Below are 19,949 nucleotides of genomic sequence, written 5' to 3'. Positions count from 1 at the left end.
CTTTATGAAGGCCACCCTCGAAAAATTTGGTTTTCCTCCAGAGTTTATCACCGCCATTTTCTCCCTTTACGACACTCCTTATGCAAAACTAAAAATTAACGGTACTTTGTCAACCCCCTTTCACATCACGAATGGAACACGACAGGGTTGCCCCCTATCCCCCTCTTTGTTTATTCTAACCCTGGAGCCTCTTTTACAGCTAATTAGGTCCAATCCTGACATTCACGGCTTAAACATAGGGAAGCACACCTTACATACAGCCGCCTTTGCAGACGACGTACTCATTCTGATCTCAAATCCTGAACTAGCTCTGCCAACCATTACTAACCTAATCAGTAACTACAGCACTGTAGCGGGCTACAAAGCTAATCTTGACAAATCAGAAGTCCTAAACATTAATATCCCCCGGAATCGTGCGACTCAAATAGCCGCTTCCACCTCTTTGAAATGGACCTCCAGCAAGATCAAATATCTAGGTATCTACTTAACAGCAGACATCAAGGATCTCTATGAGGCCAACTTTGTCCCGCTCCTGGCGGACATCAGAAAAATGTTAATGTCCTACCAAGGCATGCCCTTTTCATGGTTTGGCAGACGCAACCTCCTGCAGACCTATGCCCTACCCAAAGTACTCTATAGACTCCACATGCTTCCAATTCGTTTACCCCCTCAATTTTTTAAATCCTTAAAATCCCTCTTCTCTTCCTTTCTTTGGAGAGGAAAACACCCGAGACTCTCCATGGCTTTGCTGCTGAAGAAGAAACAAGCAGGTGGGATTGGCCTCCCTAACGTCTTTAGTTACTACAAAGCGGTCCAACTGAAACGTTGGATGGACCTCACGTACAATTCCTCGAACCTCCTGATAGCAGACCTGTCACGCACCACCTTTGGACACTCTACCCTCTCCGACCTCTGGCTTTATGGCCGCCCCGGACATAAGTCCAGCAACGTTCACCATCTTCTCCTTGGAGCTTGCGAAACATGGCGAGATGCGAGAGACACCCTAGCTCCATACCCCTCTCCTCTCCTATCACTAGGCACCCTACCTGAATTCTTAGGAAAGTCGAGTCTGGCAAACCTCCCTGTTTGGTCAACTCTAATCCCTAAAAAACTCTTTGATGTCCTGGGACCCGACCGAAAATTTGATCCAGAGACCTTTCACTCATTGCTCGCAGATATGCCCAGCCCTTCCTTCCTACACACATTACATTTGGAAGGCATAATTAAACAAGCCACTGCCCTGGGGACTATACGGACCTCGCTGACCACATTCGAACGCTCAGTCATGGCAAAACACAAGCTTCTCCACAAAACCTCATATGTTCTTTCATCTCACATTGACCCCTTGGTGATTCAGAAACCCGCCTTCTTATTCGCCTGGGAAGATGACCTTAACGTTACATTCTCGGACGAACAAGTGCAACAAGTTCTGTCACATTCTCATGGGTTTTCCCCTTGTGTTCGCCTCCAAGAATCTCACTATAAACTGCTCACCAGGTGGTATCGGACACCAGACTGGCTACTGAAGCATAATCTGACAGACAAATCATCTTGTTGGAGATGTGGATCTCAGGAAGGTTCCCTGCTCCATATATGGTGGTCCTGCCCTAAAATACAGACTTACTGGCTATCGATTCAAGAAGTAATCCGCGAGCTTACCTCCCCGTCATTTGAACTAACGGACACTATGGTCCTACTGGCCCTCCCGTCCTCCACTTACAAACCTTCAAAATCCAACCTCTTATCTTTACTGATACTAGCAGCAAATGCCTTAATTCCGTTGAAGTGGCTGTCCTCTGACCCCCCTACCAAATCAGAATGGATAGGGAAAGTAAATCAAATTTCTAGATTTGAGGAACTGACGTCCTGGAAAAATAGATCTCATCACAAATTTGAAAAGATTTGGACCCCCTGGCGGTCGCTCTGGCCGCGGGTCGCAACCTAGTCTGCATTCCCTCCTATTCCCCCCCTCCCTCCTCTTTCCCCACTGCCCCCTCAATATCTCATTCACCCGCCCCCCCCCCTCTCCCCTCTCGCACATCCTCTCCCACCTACCCTTCCCCCCCCCCACTTTCCGCATACGTGTGCCTGATAATGGTCAACTGAGTTTGTTTTATCATATATTGTCCCCCTACAATAGCTTGACTACTCCAAAGCTTACCAACCACAACACCTCCCTGTCTACCTATCTTTTGATTAAGCCCCACCTTCAACTCTCGTTCACCAGGTGCACAGGGATCCATTCCTCTAGTTATTGATTTTTGGCAGGCGCCATGTCTGCCGTAAAGTCAAATACTGAACAAGCCACTACTACTTGCTCTTCCATTCTTTCCATAAACCTCTCACATGTAAGATGTTTTGGTTTGATTGTCATCTCAGTTCTCCCCACCTTGTTTCATTACCAATGTTTTATCACATATGTTTTATCACCAACGATTTGTACTCACAATTGTAATAACTTCCTATTTCTTCGCGATTGTAACCCCTACCCAATCGTATATTCTCTATTTGTTGTAGTCCTATTATAAATTTCAATAAAAATATTATAAAAAAAAAAAAAAAAGTGCGAGCAGCAAAGGCTCCAGCGAGAATTGAACTCGCGACCCCTGATTTTCAAGACCAGTGCTCTAACCACTGAGCTATGAAGCCAAGACAAAAACTCCCCTTCCTTTGGTTTACTTTCCCAAATCTCCTCCACAGTGAACTGGTGCATTACCAATTAGGTGCTCCGGCATGGGATAAGCATAAGTCAAAGACTCTATGAAATCTCAAGTGTAGAACTGATTGCGTGTTTATCGCTAGAGTGACAGAAGAAGGGAACAGGATACCAGTGGATTGGCAAGGAACATAACCCGACTACACGTCTTCATAAAACATCTTACGTTGTACATTACGCTATTCCACTTCACTCAGCATGTGAGATCCTGAGACTCGAAAAGTTCTGCTAGCTAATATTAGCATAAATCTATAGCTTAACAACCCTGGTGGTAGACTTGTATACAAGTTGAATCTTTCATCAACATTTTTCCTAACTATAGTCTTATTTGTAAAAATAGGCTATATTTGGCCCGTTTACATGGAGTCTATCAGCAGCATATTGTTTACAAACCCCAACACAGTACCTTGTAGTGGTGTTTCTACACTTTCCAAATATGCCTCTGTTTTTCAACTTTCGTGCCCATCTTCATGTAAATGGCCATGTTAATTATATGCAAATGAGGAGAAAAATGCTTTGCTTTGCCCGGGAAACTAGAGCTGAGACTGAAGCCCATCAAGCTACGGCATACCCGCAAAGAACTAGTGCCTTCATTTTCATAGGAATAAAACAGCAATTTCTATGAAATTTTGCTCCAGAACTCAGCAAGGGTCTTATGAGTGGAAACTCCACTACAAACTAATGTGGTTAACTACATTTACTTATGACACACTCCATCTAACCATAACAGAGATCCTGTTCCTGAAACCAAAGTACCAAAGCGTGGGTAAGATTTAAGCTAACACAAAGGCTTCAGCGAGAGTCGAACTCGCGACCCCTGGTTTACGAGACCAGTGCTCTAACCTCTGAGTTATGAAGCCTTCCTAGACCTATGAGTATATCGATATGTCGGAGCAAAGCTTTGTTTTAGAGCTCTAGAAGCTCTTTGGTGGTGTTTGTATTGATGACGGTAAAATACTTCATGGTAAAAGCACATGGAAACAGTTGAAAAATCTTCCTTTAGCAATGAATTTGACATTGCCATAGAAGAAGATCAATTTGCTAGGTACATGAAGGCTTATTCTTACCCGACCAGAGTAATAATTATTGCGTAAGACTTGTAAAACCTGTAAAGATGGATATGAGAAATATTCTAATACATGTTAGAGCTGCTCCACATTATAAAGAGTTTCAACGGGAGGTTGAACATGCCTAATTTCCTATTTAGACAGGCAAACATCTGAATGTTATAGATACCAAACAGAGATGCATCTCCACTCAAAGCGAGAAATGCTCCATGAGGATTTCATTTTCAAAGGTACAGTATTTAACCACCGTGTCTAAATGTTTTCTGGGTCTATATTTGACATCTTAGACCAAGCTAGTAGGGTGATGGTCAGTCGGAAAGATAGACGTGATCTTTCACAAAAGTGCGAGCAGCAAAGACTCCAGCGAGAATTGAACTCGCGACCCCTGGTTTACAAGACCAGTGCTCTAACCACTGAGCTATGAAGCCAAGACAAAAACTCGCCTTCCTTTGGTTTACTTTTCCAAACCTCCTCCACAGTGAACTGGTGCATTACCAATTAGGTGCTCCGGCATGGGATAAGCATAAGTCAAAGACTCTATGAAATCTCAAGTGTAGAACTGATTGCGTGTTTATCGCTAGAGTGACAGAAGAAGGGAACAGGATACCAGTGGATTGGCAAGGAACATAACCCGACTACACGTCTTCATAAAACATCTTACGTTGTACATTACGCTATTCCACTTCACTCAGCATGTGAGATCCTGAGACTCGAAAAGTTCTGCTAGCTAATATTAGCATAAATCTATAGCTTAACAACCCTGGTGGTAGACTTGTATACAAGTTGAATCTTTCATCAACATTTTTCCTAACTATAGTCTTATTTGTAAAAATAGGCTATATTTGGCCCGTTTACATGGAGTCTATCAGCAGCAAATTGTTTACAAACCCCAACACAGTACCTTGTAGTGGTGTTTCTACACTTTCCAAATATGCCTCTGTTTTTCAACTTTCGTGCCCATCTTCATGTAAATGGCCATGTTAATTATATGCAAATGAGGAGAAAAATGCTTTGCTTTGCCCGGGAAACTAGAGCTGAGACTGAAGCCCATCAAGCTACGGCATACCCGCAAAGAACTAGTGCCTTCATTTTCATAGGAATAAAACAGCAATTTCTATGAAATTTTGCTCCAGAACTCAGCAAGGGTCCTATGAGTGGAAACTCCACTACAAACTAATGTGCTTAACTAAATCTACTTATGACACACTCCATCTAACCATAACAGAGATCCTGTTCCTGAAACCAAAGTACCAAAGCGTGGGTAAGATTTAAGCTAACACAAAGGCTTCAGCGAGAGTCGAACTCGCGACCCCTGATTTACGAGACCAGTGCTCTAACCTCTGAGCTATGAAGCCTTCCTAGACCTATGTGTATATCGATATGTCAGAGCAAAGCTTTGTTTTAGAGCTCTAGAAGCTCTTTGGTGGTGTTTGTATTGATGACGGTAAAATACTTCATGGTAAAAGCACATGGAAACAGTTGAAAAATCTTCCTTTAGCAATGAATTTGACATTGCCATAGAAGAAGATCAATTTGCTAGGTACATGAAGGCTTATTCTTACCCGACCAGAGTAATAATTATTGCGTAAGACTTGTAAAACCTGTAAAGATGGATATGAGAAATATTCTAATACATGTTAGAGCTGCTCCACATTATAAAGAGTTTCAACGGGAGGTTGAACATGCCTAAATTCCTATTTAGACAGGCAAACATCTGAATGTTATAGATACCAAACAGAGATGCATCTCCACTCAAAGCGAGAAATGCTCCATGAGGATTTCATTTTCAAAGGTACAGTATTTAACCACCGTGTCTAAATGTTTTCTGGGTCTATATTTGACATCTTAGACCAAGCTAGTAGGGTGATGGTCAGTCGGAAGGATCGACGTGATCTTTCACAAAAGTGCGAGCAGCAAACGCTCCAGCGAGAATTGAACTCGCGACCCCTGGTTTACAAGACCAGTGCTCTAACCACTGAGCTATGAAGCCAAGACAAAAACTCGCCTTCCTTTGGTTTACTTTTCCAAACCTCCTCCACAGTGAACTGGTGCATTACCAATTAGGTGCTCCGGCATGGGATAAGCATAAGTCAAAGACTCTATGAAATCTCAAGTGTAGAACTGATTGCGTGTTTATCGCTAAAGTGACAGAAGAAGGGAACAGGATACCAGTGGATTGGCAAGGAACATAACCCGACTACACGTCTTCATAAAACATCTTACGTTGTACATTACGCTATTCCACTTCACTCAGCATGTGAGATCCTGAGACTCGAAAAGTTCTGCTAGCTAATATTAGCATAAATCTATAGCTTAACAACCCTGGTGGTAGACTTGTATACAAGTTGAATCTTTCATCAACATTTTTCCTAACTGTAGTCTTATTTGTAAAAATAGGCTATATTTGGCCCGTTTACATGGAGTCTATCAGCAGCAAATTGTTTACAAACCCCAACACAGTACCTTGTAGTGGTGTTTCTACACTTTCCAAATATGCCTCTGTTTTTCAACTTTCGTGCCCATCTTCATGTAAATGGCCATGTTAATTATATGCAAATGAGGAGAAAAATGCTTTGCTTTGCCCGGGAAACTAGAGCTGAGACTGAAGCCCATCAAGCTACGGCATACCCGCAAAGAACTAGTGCCTTCATTTTCATAGGAATAAAACAGCAATTTCTATGAAATTTTGCTCCAGAACTCAGCAAGGGTCCTATGAGTGGAAACTCCACTACAAACTAATGTGCTTAACTAAATCTACTTATGACACACTCCATCTAACCATAACAGAGATCCTGTTCCTGAAACCAAAGTACCAAAGCGTGGGTAAGATTTAAGCTAACACTAAGGATTCAGCGAGAATTGAACTCGCGACCCCTGGTTTACGAGACCAGTGCTCTAACCTCTGAGCTATGAAGCCTTCCTAGACCTATGTGTTTATCGATATGTCAGAGCAAAGCTTTGTTTTAGAGCTCTAGAAGCTCTTTGGTGGTGTTTGTATTGATGACGGTAAAATACTTCATGATAAAAGCACATGGAAACAGTTGAAAACTCTTCCTTTAGCAATGAATTTGACATTGCCATAGAAGAAGATCAATTTGCTAGGTACATGAAGGCTTATTCTTACCCGACCAGAGTAATAATTATTGCGTAAGACTTGTAAAACCTGTAAAGATGGATATGAGAAATATTCTAATACATCTTAGAGCTGCTCCACATTATAAAGAGTTTCAACGGGAGGTTGAACATGCCTAATTTCCTATTTAGACAGGCAAACATCTGAATGTTATAGATACCAAACAGAGATGCATCTCCACTCAAAGCGAGAAATGCTCCATGAGGATTTCATTTTCAAAGGTACAGTATTTAACCACCGTGTCTAAATGTTTTCTGGGTCTATATTTGACATCTTAGACCAAGCTAGTAGGGTGATGGTCAGTCGGAAGGATCGACGTGATCTTTCACAAAAGTGCGAGCAGCAAAGGCTCCAGCGAGAATTGAACTCGCGACCCCTGGTTTACAAGACCAGTGCTCTAACCACTGAGCTATGAAGCCAAGACAAAAACTCCTCTTCCTTTGGTTTACTTTTCCAAACCTCCTCCACAGTGAACTGGTGCATTACCAATTAGGTGCTCCGGCATGGGATAAGCATAAGTCAAAGACTCTATGAAATCTCAAGTGTAGAACTGATTGCGTGTTTATCGCTAGAGTGACAGAAGAAGGGAACAGGATACCAGTGGATTGGCAAGGAACATAACCCGACTACACGTCTTCATAAAATATCTTATGTTGTACATTACGCTATTCCACTTCACTCGGCATGTGAGATCCTGAGACTCGAAAAGTTCTGCTAGCTAATATTAGCATAAATCTATAGCTTAACAACCCTGGTGGTAGACTTGTATACAAGTTGAATCTTTCATCAACATTTTTCCTAACTATAGTCTTATTTGTAAAAATAGGCTATATTTGGCCCGTTTACATGGAGTCTATCAGCAGCAAATTGTTTACAAACCCCAACACAGTACCTTGTAGTGGTGTTTCTACACTTTCCAAATATGCCTCTGTTTTTCAACTTTGGTGCCCATCTTCATGTAAATGGCCATGTTAATTATATGCAAATGAGGAGAAAAATGCTTTGCTTTGCCCGGGAAACTAGAGCTGAGACTGAAGCCCATCAAGCTACGGCATACCCGCAAAGAACTAGTGCCTTCATTTTCATAGGAATAAAACAGCAATTTCTATGAAATTTTGCTCCAGAACTCAGCAAGGGTCCTATGAGTGGAAACTCCACTACAAACTAATGTGCTTAACTAAATTTACTTATGACACACTCCATCTAACCATAACAGAGATCCTGTTCCTGAAACCAAAGTACCAAAGCGTGGGTAAGATTTAAGCTAACACAAAGGCTTCAGCGAGAGTCGAACTCGCGACCCCTGGTTTACGAGACCAGTGCTCTAACCTCTGAGCTATGAAGCCTTCCTAGACCTATGTGTATATCGATATGTCGGAGCAAAGCTTTGTTTTAGAGCTCTAGAAGCTCTTTGGTGGTGTTTGTATTGATGACGGTAAAATACTTCATGGTAAAAGCACATGGAAACAGTTGAAAAATTTTCCTTTAGCAATGAATTTGACATTGCCATAGAAGAAGATCAATTTGCTAGGTACATGAAGGCTTATTCTTACCCGACCAGAGTAATAATTATTGCGTAAGACTTGTAAAACCTGTAAAGATGGATATGAGAAATATTCTAATACATGTTAGAGCTGCTCCACATTATAAAGAGTTTCAACGGGAGGTTGAACATGCCTAAATTCCTATTTAGACAGGCAAACATCTGAATGTTATAGATACCAAACAGAGATGCATCTCCACTCAAAGCGAGAAATGCTCCATGAGGATTTCATTTTCAAAGGTACAGTATTTAACCACCGTGTCTAAATGTTTTCTGGGTCTATATTTGACATCTTAGACCAAGCTAGTAGGGTGATGGTCAGTCGGAAGGATCGACGTGATCTTTCACAAAAGTGCGAGCAGCAAAGGCTCCAGCGAGAATTGAACTCGCGACCCCTGGTTTTCAAGACCAGTGCTCTAACCACTGAGCTATGAAGCCAAGACAAAAACTCCTCTTCCTTTGGTTTACTTTTCCAAATCTTCTCCACAGTGAACTGGTGCATTACCAATTAGGTGCTCCGGCATGGGATAAGCATAAGTCAAAGACTCTATGAAATCTCAAGTGTAGAACTGATTGCGTGTTTATCGCTAGAGTGACAGAAGAAGGGAACAGGATACCAGTGGATTGGCAAGGAACATAACCCGACTACACGTCTTCATAAAACATCTTACGTTGTACATTACGCTATTCCACTTCACTCAGCATGTGAGATCCTGAGACTCGAAAAGTTCTGCTAGCTAATATTAGCATAAATCTATAGCTTAACAACCCTGGTGGTAGACTTGTATACAAGTTGAATCTTTCATCAACATTTTTCCTAACTATAGTCTTATTTGTAAAAATAGGCTATATTTGGCCCGTTTACATGGAGTCTATCAGCAGCAAATTGTTTACAAACCCCAACACAGTACCTTGTAGTGGTGTTTCTACACTTTCCAAATATGCCTCTGTTTTTCAACTTTGGTGCCCATCTTCATGTAAATGGCCATGTTAATTATATGCAAATGAGGAGAAAAATGCTTTGCTTTGCCCGGGAAACTAGAGCTGAGACTGAAGCCCATCAAGCTACGGCATACCCGCAAAGAACTAGTGCCTTCATTTTCATAGGAATAAAACAGCAATTTCTATGAAATTTTGCTCCAGAACTCAGCAAGGGTCCTATGAGTGGAAACTCCACTACAAACAAATGTGCTTAACTAAATTTACTTATGACACACTCCATCTAACCATAACAGAGATCCTGTTCCTGAAACCAAAGTACCAAAGCGTGGGTAAGATTTAAGCTAACACAAAGGCTTCAGCGAGAGTCGAACTCGCGACCCCTGGTTTACGAGACCAGTGCTCTAACCTCTGAGATATGAAGCCTTCCTAGACCTATGTGTATATCGATATGTCGGAGCAAAGCTTTGTTTTAGAGCTCTAGAAGCTCTTTGGTGGTGTTTGTATTGATGACGGTAAAATACTTCATGGTAAAAGCACATGGAAACAGTTGAAAAATCTTCCTTTAGCAATGAATTTGACATTGCCATAGAAGAAGATCAATTTGCTAGGTACATGAAGGCTTATTCTTACCCGACCAGAGTAATAATTATTGCGTAAGACTTGTAAAACCTGTAAAGATGGATATGAGAAATATTCTAATACATGTTAGAGCTGCTCCACATTATAAAGAGTTTCAACGGGAGGTTGAACATGCCTAAATTCCTATTTAGACAGGCAAACATCTGAATGTTATAGATACCAAACAGAGATGCATCTCCACTCAAAGCGAGAAATGCTCCATGAGGATTTCATTTTCAAAGGTACAGTATTTAACCACCGTGTCTAAATGTTTTCTGGGTCTATATTTGACATCTTAAACCAAGCTAGTAGGGTGATGGTCAGTCGGAAGGATCGACGTGATCTTTCACAAAAGTGCGAGCAGCAAAGGCTCCAGCGAGAATTGAACTCGCGACCCCTGGTTTACAAGACCAGTGCTCTAACAACTGAGCTATGAAGCCAAGACAAAAACTCCCCTTCCTTTGGTTTACTTTTCCAAACCTCCTCCACAGTGAACTGGTGCATTACCAATTAGGTGCTCCGGCATGGGATAAGCATAAGTCAAAGACTCTATGAAATCTCAAGTGTAGAACTGATTGCGTGTTTATCGCTAGAGTGACAGAAGAAGGGAACAGGATACCAGTGGATTGGCAAGGAACATAACCCGACTACACGTCTTCATAAAATATCTTACGTTGTACATTACGCTATTCCACTTCACTCGGCATGTGAGATCCTGAGACTCGAAAAGTTCTGCTAGCTAATATTAGCATAAATCTATAGCTTAACAACCCTGGTGGTAGACTTGTATACAAGTTGAATCTTTCATCAACATTTTTCCTAACTATAGTCTTATTTGTAAAAATAGGCTATATTTGGCCCGTTTACATGGAGTCTATCAGCAGCAAATTGTTTACAAACCCCAACACAGTACCTTGTAGTGGTGTTTCTACACTTTCCAAATATGCCTCTGTTTTTCAACTTTGGTGCCCATCTTCATGTAAATGGCCATGTTAATTATATGCAAATGAGGAGAAAAATGCTTTGCTTTGCCCGGGAAACTAGAGCTGAGACTGAAGCCCATCAAGCTACGGCATACCCGCAAAGAACTAGTGCCTTCATTTTCATAGGAATAAAACAGCAATTTCTATGAAATTTTGCTCCAGAACTCAGCAAGGGTCCTATGAGTGGAAACTCCACTACAAACTAATGTGCTTAACTAAATTTACTTATGACACACTCCATCTAACCATAACAGAGATCCTGTTCCTGAAACCAAAGTACCAAAGCGTGGGTAAGATTTAAGCTAACACAAAGGCTTCAGCGAGAGTCGAACTCGCGACCCCTGGTTTACAAGACCAGTGCTCTAACCTTTGAGCTATGAAGCCTTCCTAGACCTATGTGTATATCGATATGTCGGAGCAAAGCTTTGTTTTAGAGCTCTAGAAGCTCTTTGGTGGTGTTTGTATTGATGACGGTAAAATACTTCATGGTAAAAGCACATGGAAACAGTTGAAAAATCTTCCTTTAGCAATGAATTTGACATTGCTATAGAAGAAGATCAATTTGCTAGGTACATGAAGGCTTATTCTTACCCGACCAGAGTAATAATTATTGCGTAAGACTTGTAAAACCTGTAAAGATGGATATGAGAAATATTCTAATACATGTTAGAGCTGCTCCACATTATAAAGAGTTTCAACGGGAGGTTGAACATGCCTAAATTCCTATTTAGACAGGCAAACATCTGAATGTTATAGATACCAAACAGAGATGCATCTCCACTCAAAGCGAGAAATGCTCCATGAGGATTTCATTTTCAAAGGTACAGTATTTAACCACCGTGTCTAAATGTTTTCTGGGTCTATATTTGACATCTTAGACCAAGCTAGTAGGGTGATGGTCAGTCGGAAGGATCGACGTGATCTTTCACAAAAGTGCGAGCAGCAAAGGCTCCAGCGAGAATTGAACTCGCGACACCTGGTTTACAAGACCAGTGCTCTAACCACTGAGCTATGAAGCCAAGACAAAAAACTCCTCTTCCTTTGGTTTACTTTTCCAAACCTCCTCCACAGTGAACTGGTGCATTACCAATTAGGTGCTCCGGCATGGGATAAGCATAAGTCAAAGACTCTATGAAATCTCAAGTGTAGAACTGATTGCGTGTTTATCGCTAGAGTGACAGAAGAAGGGAACAGGATACCAGTGGATTGGCAAGGAACATAACCCGACTACACGTCTTCATAAAACATCTTACGTTGTACATTACGCTATTCCACTTCACTCAGCATGTGAGATCCTGACACTCGAAAAGTTCTGCTAGCTAATATTAGCATAAATCTATAGCTTAACAACCCTGGTGGTAAACTTGTATACAAGTTGAATCTTTCATCAACATTTTTCCTAACTATAGTCTTATTTGTAAAAATAGGCTATATTTGGCCCGTTTACATGGAGTCTATCAGCAGCAAATTGTTTACAAACCCCAACACAGTACCTTGTAGTGGTGTTTCTACACTTTCCAAATATGCCTCTGTTTTTCAACTTTGGTGCCCATCTTCATGTAAATGGCCATGTTAATTATATGCAAATGAGCAGAAAAATGCTTTGCTTTGCCCGGGAAACTAGAGCTGAGACTGAAGCCCATCAAGCTACGGCATACCCGCAAAGAACTAGTGCCTTCATTTTCATAGGAATAAAACAGCAATTTCTATGAAATTTTGCTCCAGAACTCAGCAAGGGTCCTATGAGTGGAAACTCCACTACAAACTAATGTGGTTAACTAAATTTACTTATGACACACTCCATCTAACCATAACAGAGATCCTGTTCCTGAAACCAAAGTAACAAAGCGTGGGTAAGATTTAAGCTAACACAAAGGCTTCAGCGAGAGTCGAACTCGCGACCCCTGGTTTAAGAGACCAGTGCTCTAACCTCTGAGCTATGAAGCCTTCCTAGACCTATGTGTATATCGATATGTCGGAGCAAAGCTTTGTTTTAGAGCTCTAGAAGCTCTTTGGTGGTGTTTGTATTGATGACGGTAAAATACTTCATGGTAAAAGCACATGGAAACAGTTGAAAAATCTTCCTTTAGCAATGAATTTGACATTGCCATAGAAGAAGATCAATTTGCTAGGTACATGAAGGCTTATTCTTACCCGACCAGAGTAATAATTATTGCTTAAGACTTGTAAAACCTGTAAAGATGGATATGAGAAATATTCTAATACATGTTAGAGCTGCTCCACATTATAAAGAGTTTCAACGGGAGGTTGAACATGCCTAAATTCCTATTTAGACAGGCAAACATCTGAATGTTATAGATACCAAACAGAGATGCATCTCCACTCAAAGCGAGAAATGCTCCATGAGGATTTAATTTTCAAAGGTACAGTATTTAACCACCGTGTCTAAATGTTTTCTGGGTCTATATTTGACATCTTAGACCAAGCTAGTAGGGTGATGGTCAGTCGGAAGGATCGACGTGATCTTTCACAAAAGTGCGAGCAGCAAAGGCTCCAGCGAGAATTGAACTCGCGACCCCTGGTTTACAAGACCAGTGCTCTAACCACTGAGCTATGAAGCCAAGACAAAAACTCCCCTTCCTTTGGTTTACTTTTCCAAACCTCCTCCACAGTGAACTGGTGCATTACCAATTAGGTGCTCCGGCATGGGATAAGCATAAGTCAAAGACTCTATGAAATCTCAAGTGTAGAACTGATTGCGTGTTTATCGCTAGAGTGACAGAAGAAGGGAACAGGATACCAGTGGATTGGCAAGGAACATAACCCGACTACACGTCTTCATAAAAAATCTTACGTTGTACATTACGCTATTCCACTTCACTCGGCATGTGAGATCCTGAGACTCGAAAAGTTCTGCTAGCTAATATTAGCATAAATCTATAGCTTAACAACCCTGGTGGTAGACTTGTATACAAGTTGAATCTTTCATCAACATTTTTCCTAACTATAGTCTTATTTGTAAAAATAGGCTATATTTGGCCCGTTTACATGGAGTCTATCAGCAGCAAATTGTTTACAAACCCCAACACAGTACCTTGTAGTGGTGTTTCTACACTTTCCAAATATGCCTCTGTTTTTCAACTTTGGTGCCCATCTTCATGTAAATGGCCATGTTAATTATATGCAAATGAGGAGAAAAATGCTTTGCTTTGCCCGGGAAACTAGAGCTGAGACTGAAGCCCATCAAGCTACGGCATACCCGCAAAGAACTAGTGCCTTCATTTTCATAGGAATAAAACAGCAATTTCTATGAAATTTTGCTCCAGAACTCAGCAAGGGTCCTATGAGTGGAAACTCCACTACAAACTAATGTGCTTAACTAAATTTACTTATGACACACTCCATCTAACCATAACAGAGATCCTGTTCCTGAAACCAAAGTACCAAAGCGTGGGTAAGATTTAAGCTAACACAAAGGCTTCAGCGAGAGTCGAACTCGCGACCCCTGGTTTACGAGACCAGTGCTCTAACCTCTGAGCTATGAAGCCTTCCTAGACCTATGTGTATATCGATATGTCGGAGCAAAGCTTTGTTTTAGAGCTCTAGAAGCTCTTTGGTGGTGTTTGTATTGATGACGGTAAAATACTTCATGGTAAAAGCACATGGAAACAGTTGAAAAATCTTCCTTTAGCAATGAATTTGACATTGCCATAGAAGAAGATCAATTTGCTAGGTACATGAAGGCTTATTCTTACCCGACCAGAGTAATAATTATTGCGTAAGACTTGTAAAACCTGTAAAGATGGATATGAGAAATATTCTAATACATGTTAGAGCTGCTCCACATTATAAAGAGTTTCAACGGGAGGTTGAACATGCCTAAATTCCTATTTAGACAGGCAAACATCTGAATGTTATAGATACCAAACAGAGATGGATCTCCACTCAAAGCGAGAAATGCTCCATGAGGATTTCATTTTCAAAGATACAGTATTTAACCACCGTGTCTAAATGTTTTCTGGGTCTATATTTGACATCTTAGACCAAGCTAGTAGGGTGATGGTCAGTCGAAAGGATCGACGTGATCTTTCACAAAAGTGCGAGCAGCAAAGGCTCCAGCGAGAATTGAACTCGCGACCCCTGGTTTACAAGACCAGTGTTCTAACCACTGAGCTATGAAGCCAAGACAAAAACTCCACTTCCTTTGGTTTACTTTTCCAAACCTCCTCCACAGTGAACTGGTGCATTACCAATTAGGTGCTCCGGCATGGGATAAGCATAAGTCAAAGACTCTATAAAATCTCAATTTTAGAACTGATTGCGTGTTTATCGCTAGAGTGACAGAAGAAGGGAACAGGATACCAGTGGATTGGCAAGGAACATAACCCGACTACACGTCTTCATAAAACATCTTACGTTGTACATTACGCTATTCCACTTCACTCGGCATGTGAGATCCTGAGACTCGAAAAGTTCTGCTAGCTAATATTAGCATAAATCTATAGCTTAACAACCCTGGTGGTAGACTTGTATACAAGTTCAATCTTTCATCAACATTTTTCCTAACTATAGTCTTATTTGTAAAAATAGGCTATATTTGGCCCGTTTACATGGAGTCTATCAGCAGCAAATTGTTTACAAACCCCAACACAGTACCTTGTAGTGGTGTTTCTACACTTTCCAAATATGCCTCTGTTTTTCAACTTTGGTGCCCATCTTCATGTAAATAGCCATGTTAATTATATGCAAATGAGGAGAAAAATGCTTTGCTTTGCCCGGGAAACTAGAGCTGAGACTGAAGCCCATCAAGCTACGGCATACCCGCAAAGAACTAGTGCCTTCATTTTCATAGGAATAAAACAGCAATTTCTATGAAATTTTGCTCCAGAACTCAGCAAGGGTCCTATGAGTGGAAACTCCACTACAAACTAATGTGGTTAACTAAATTTACTTATGACACACTCCATCTAACCATAACAGAGATCCTGTTCCTGAAACCAAAGTACCAAAGCGTGGGTAAGATTTAAGCTAACACAAAGGCTTCAGCGAGAGTCGAACTCGCGACCCCTGGTTTACGAGACCAGTGCTCTAACCTCTGAGATATGAAGCCTTCCTAGACCTATGTGTATATCGATATGTCGGAGCAAAGCTTTGTTTTAGAGCTCTAGAAGCTCTTTGGTGGTGTTTGTATTGATGACGGTAAAATACTTCATGGTAAAAGCACATGGAAACAGTTGAAAAATCTTCCTTTAGCAATGAATTTGACATTGCCATAGAAGAAGATCAATTTGCTAGGTACATGAAGGCTTATTCTTACCCGACCAGAGTAATAATTATTGCGTAAGACTTGTAAAACCTGTAAAGATGGATATGAGAAATATTCTAATACATGTTAGAGCTGCTCCACATTATAAAGAGTTTCAACGGGAGGTTGAACATGCCTAAATTCCTATTTAGACAGGCAAACATCTGAATGTTATAGATACCAAACAGAGATGCATCTCCACTCAAAGCGAGAAATGCTCCATGAGGATTTCATTTTCAAAGGTACAGTATTTAACCACCGTGTCTAAATGTTTTCTGGGTCTATATTTGACATCTTAAACCAAGCTAGTAGGGTGATGGTCAGTCGGAAGGATCGACGTGATCTTTCACAAAAGTGCGAGCAGCAAAGGCTCCAGCGAGAATTGAACTCGCGACCCCTGGTTTACAAGACCAGTGCTCTAACCACTGAGCTATGAAGCCAAGACAAAAACTCCCCTTCCTTTGGTTTACTTTTCCAAACCTCCTCCACAGTGAACTGGTGCATTACCAATTAGGTGCTCCGGCATGGGATAAGCATAAGTCAAAGACTCTATGAAATCTCAAGTGTAGAACTGATTGCGTGTTTATCGCTAGAGTGACAGAAGAAGGGAACAGGATACCAGTGGATTGGCAAGGAACATAACCCGACTACACGTCTTCATAAAACATCTTACGTTGTACATTACGCTATTCCACTTCACTCAGCATGTGAGATCCTGAGACTCGAAAAGTTCTGCTAGCTAATATTAGCATAAATCTATAGCTTAACAACCCTGGTGGTAGACTTGTATACAAGTTGAATCTTTCATCAACATTTTTCCTAACTATAGTCTTATTTGTAAAAATAGGCTATATTTGGCCCGTTTACATGGAGTCTATCAGCAGCAAATTGTTTACAAACCCCAACACAGTACCTTGTAGTGGTGTTTCTACACTTTCCAAATATGCCTCTGTTTTTCAACTTTGGTGCCCATCTTCATGTAAATGGCCATGTTAATTATATGCAAATGAGGAGAAAAATGCTTTGCTTTGCCCGGGAAACTAGAGCTGAGACTGAAGCCCATCAAGCTACGGCATACCCGCAAAGAACTAGTGCCTTCATTTTCATAGGAATAAAACAGCAATTTCTATGAAATTTTGCTCCAGAACTCAGCAAGGGTCCTATGAGTGGAAACTCCACTACAAACAAATGTGCTTAACTAAATTTACTTATGACACACTCCATCTAACCATAACAGAGATCCTGTTCCTGAAACCAAAGTACCAAAGCGTGGGTAAGATTTAAGCTAACACAAAGGCTTCAGCGAGAGTCGAACTCGCGACCCCTGGTTTACGAGACCAGTGCTCTAACCTCTGAGCTATGAAGCCTTCCTAGACCTATGTGTATATCGATATGTCGGAGCAAAGCTTTGTTTTAGAGCTCTAGAAGCTCTTTGGTGGTGTTTGTATTGATGACGGTAAAATACTTCATGGTAAAAGCACATGGAAACAGTTGAAAAATCTTCCTTTAGCAATGAATTTGACATTGCCATAGAAGAAGATCAATTTGCTAGGTACATGAAGGCTTATTCTTACCCGACTAGAGTAATAATTATTGCGTAAGACTTGTAAAACCTGTAAAGATGGATATGAGAAATATTCTAATACATGTTAGAGCTGCTCCACATTATAAAGAGTTTCAACGGGAGGTTGAACATGCCTAAATTCCTATTTAGACAGGCAAACATCTGAATGTTATAGATACCAAACAGAGATGCATCTCCACTCAAAGCGAGAAATGCTCCATGAGGATTTCATTTTCAAAGGTACAGTATTTAACCACCGTGTCTAAATGTTTTCTGGGTCTATATTTGACATCTTAGACCAAGCTAGTAGGGTGATGGTCAGTCGGAAGGATCGACGTGATCTTTCACAAAAGTGCGAGCAGCAAAGGCTCCAGCGAGAATTGAACTCGCGACCCCTGGTTTACAAGACCAGTGCTCTAACCACTGAGCTATGAAGCCAAGACAAAAACTCCTCTTCCTTTGGTTTACTTTTCCAAACCTTCTCCACAGTGAACTGGTGCATTACCAATTAGGTGCTCCGGCATGGGATAAGCATAAGTCAAAGACTCTATGAAATCTCAAGTGTAGAACTGATTGCGTGTTTATCGCTACAGTGACAGAAGAAGGGAACAGGATACCAGTGGATTGGCAAGGAACATAACCCGACTACACGTCTTCATAAAACATCTTACGTTGTACATTACGCTATTCCACTTCACTCAGCATGTGAGATCCTGAGACTCGAAAAGTTCTGCTAGCTAATATTAGCATAAATCTATAGCTTAACAACCCTGGTGGTAGACTTGTATACAAGTTGAATCTTTCATCAACATTTTTCCTAACTATGGTCTTATTTGTAAAAATAGGCTATATTTGGCCCGTTTACATGGAGTCTATCAGCAGCAAATTGTTTACAAACCCCAACACAGTACCTTGTAGTGGTGTTTCTACACTTTCCAAATATGCCTCTGTTTTTCAACTTTGGTGCCCATCTTCATGTAAATGGCCATGTTAATTATATGCAAATGAGGAGAAAAATGCTTTGCTTTGCCCGGGAAACTAGAGCTGAGACTGAAGCCCATCAAGCTACGGCATACCCGCAAAGAACTAGTGCCTTCATTTTCATAGGAATAAAACAGCAATTTCTATGAAATTTTGCTCCAGAACTCAGCAAGGGTCCTATGAGTGGAAACTCCACTACAAACTAATGTGCTTAACTAAATTTACTTATGACACACTCCATCTAACCATAACAGAGATCCTGTTCCTGAAACCAAAGTACCAAAGCGTGGGTAAGATTTAAGCTAACACAAAGGCTTCAGCGAGAGTCGAGCTCGCGACCCCTGGTTTACGAGACCAGTGCTCTAACCTCTGAGCTATGAAGCCTTCCTAGACCTATGTGTATATCGATATGTCGGAGCAAAGCTTTGTTTTAGAGCTCTAGAAGCTCTTTGGTGGTGTTTGTATTGATGACGGTAAAATACTTCATGGTAAAAGCACATGGAAACAGTTGAAAAATCTTCCTTTAGCAATGAATTTGACATTGCCATAGAAGAAGATCAATTTGCTAGGTACATGAAGGCTTATTCTTACCCGACCAGAGTAATAATTATTGCGTAAGACTTGTAAAACCTGTAAAGATGGATATGAGAAATATTCTAATACATGTTAGAGCTGCTCCACATTATAAAGAGTTTCAACGGGAGGTTGAACATGCCTAAATTCCTATTTAGACAGGCAAACATCTGAATGTTATAGATACCAAACAGAGATGCATCTCCACTCAAAGCGAGAAATGCTCCATGAGGATTTCATTTTCAAAGGTACAGTATTTAACCACCGTGTCTAAATGTTTTCTGGGTCTATATTTGACATCTTAGACCAAGCTAGTAGGGTGATGGTCAGTCGGAAGGATCGACGTGATCTTTCACAAAAGTGCGAGCAGCAAAGGCTTCAGCGAGAATTGAACTCGCGACCCCTGGTTTACAAGACCAGTGCTCTAACCACTGAGCTATGAAGCCAAGACAAAAACTCCACTTCCTTTGGTTTACTTTTCCAAACCTCCTCCACAGTGAACTGGTGCATTACCAATTAGGTGCTCCGGCATGGGATAAGCATAAGTCAAATACTCTATAAAA

General features: G+C 41.0%; 1 protein-coding gene and 22 non-coding genes across 23 annotated transcripts in view; all 23 read right to left on the bottom strand.

Moving 5' to 3' along the window:
• The window catches only part of APBA1 (amyloid beta precursor protein binding family A member 1), a 567,069-nt gene that overhangs the window by 121,302 nt on the left and 425,818 nt on the right, over positions 1-19,949 (bottom strand). The gene's annotated exons all lie outside the window — the stretch shown is intronic.
• TRNAS-UGA (transfer RNA serine (anticodon UGA)) lies at positions 2,577-2,649 on the bottom strand. The gene has a single exon. It is a non-coding gene; the product is annotated as a tRNA-Ser (tRNA).
• Positions 3,504-3,576, bottom strand: TRNAT-CGU (transfer RNA threonine (anticodon CGU)). The gene has a single exon. It is a non-coding gene; the product is annotated as a tRNA-Thr (tRNA).
• On the bottom strand, positions 4,139-4,211 carry TRNAT-UGU (transfer RNA threonine (anticodon UGU)). Its single transcript has one exon. It is a non-coding gene; the product is annotated as a tRNA-Thr (tRNA).
• On the bottom strand, positions 5,066-5,138 carry TRNAT-CGU (transfer RNA threonine (anticodon CGU)). The gene has a single exon. It is a non-coding gene; the product is annotated as a tRNA-Thr (tRNA).
• Positions 5,701-5,773, bottom strand: TRNAT-UGU (transfer RNA threonine (anticodon UGU)). The gene has a single exon. It is a non-coding gene; the product is annotated as a tRNA-Thr (tRNA).
• TRNAT-CGU (transfer RNA threonine (anticodon CGU)) lies at positions 6,628-6,700 on the bottom strand. The gene has a single exon. It is a non-coding gene; the product is annotated as a tRNA-Thr (tRNA).
• On the bottom strand, positions 7,263-7,335 carry TRNAT-UGU (transfer RNA threonine (anticodon UGU)). The gene has a single exon. It is a non-coding gene; the product is annotated as a tRNA-Thr (tRNA).
• On the bottom strand, positions 8,190-8,262 carry TRNAT-CGU (transfer RNA threonine (anticodon CGU)). Its single transcript has one exon. It is a non-coding gene; the product is annotated as a tRNA-Thr (tRNA).
• TRNAS-UGA (transfer RNA serine (anticodon UGA)) lies at positions 8,825-8,897 on the bottom strand. Its single transcript has one exon. It is a non-coding gene; the product is annotated as a tRNA-Ser (tRNA).
• Positions 9,752-9,824, bottom strand: TRNAT-CGU (transfer RNA threonine (anticodon CGU)). The gene has a single exon. It is a non-coding gene; the product is annotated as a tRNA-Thr (tRNA).
• TRNAT-UGU (transfer RNA threonine (anticodon UGU)) lies at positions 10,387-10,459 on the bottom strand. Its single transcript has one exon. It is a non-coding gene; the product is annotated as a tRNA-Thr (tRNA).
• TRNAT-UGU (transfer RNA threonine (anticodon UGU)) lies at positions 11,314-11,386 on the bottom strand. The gene has a single exon. It is a non-coding gene; the product is annotated as a tRNA-Thr (tRNA).
• TRNAT-UGU (transfer RNA threonine (anticodon UGU)) lies at positions 11,949-12,021 on the bottom strand. Its single transcript has one exon. It is a non-coding gene; the product is annotated as a tRNA-Thr (tRNA).
• On the bottom strand, positions 13,512-13,584 carry TRNAT-UGU (transfer RNA threonine (anticodon UGU)). Its single transcript has one exon. It is a non-coding gene; the product is annotated as a tRNA-Thr (tRNA).
• On the bottom strand, positions 14,439-14,511 carry TRNAT-CGU (transfer RNA threonine (anticodon CGU)). The gene has a single exon. It is a non-coding gene; the product is annotated as a tRNA-Thr (tRNA).
• Positions 15,074-15,146, bottom strand: TRNAT-UGU (transfer RNA threonine (anticodon UGU)). The gene has a single exon. It is a non-coding gene; the product is annotated as a tRNA-Thr (tRNA).
• On the bottom strand, positions 16,001-16,073 carry TRNAT-CGU (transfer RNA threonine (anticodon CGU)). The gene has a single exon. It is a non-coding gene; the product is annotated as a tRNA-Thr (tRNA).
• On the bottom strand, positions 16,636-16,708 carry TRNAT-UGU (transfer RNA threonine (anticodon UGU)). Its single transcript has one exon. It is a non-coding gene; the product is annotated as a tRNA-Thr (tRNA).
• Positions 17,563-17,635, bottom strand: TRNAT-CGU (transfer RNA threonine (anticodon CGU)). Its single transcript has one exon. It is a non-coding gene; the product is annotated as a tRNA-Thr (tRNA).
• TRNAT-UGU (transfer RNA threonine (anticodon UGU)) lies at positions 18,198-18,270 on the bottom strand. The gene has a single exon. It is a non-coding gene; the product is annotated as a tRNA-Thr (tRNA).
• On the bottom strand, positions 19,125-19,197 carry TRNAT-CGU (transfer RNA threonine (anticodon CGU)). The gene has a single exon. It is a non-coding gene; the product is annotated as a tRNA-Thr (tRNA).
• TRNAT-UGU (transfer RNA threonine (anticodon UGU)) lies at positions 19,760-19,832 on the bottom strand. The gene has a single exon. It is a non-coding gene; the product is annotated as a tRNA-Thr (tRNA).

This window comes from Leptodactylus fuscus, chromosome 1, assembly GCF_031893055.1.
Source record: "Leptodactylus fuscus isolate aLepFus1 chromosome 1, aLepFus1.hap2, whole genome shotgun sequence".
NCBI classification, from domain to species: Eukaryota; Metazoa; Chordata; class Amphibia; order Anura; family Leptodactylidae; genus Leptodactylus; species Leptodactylus fuscus.
This window is presented reverse-complemented; position numbering and strand designations above follow the sequence as displayed.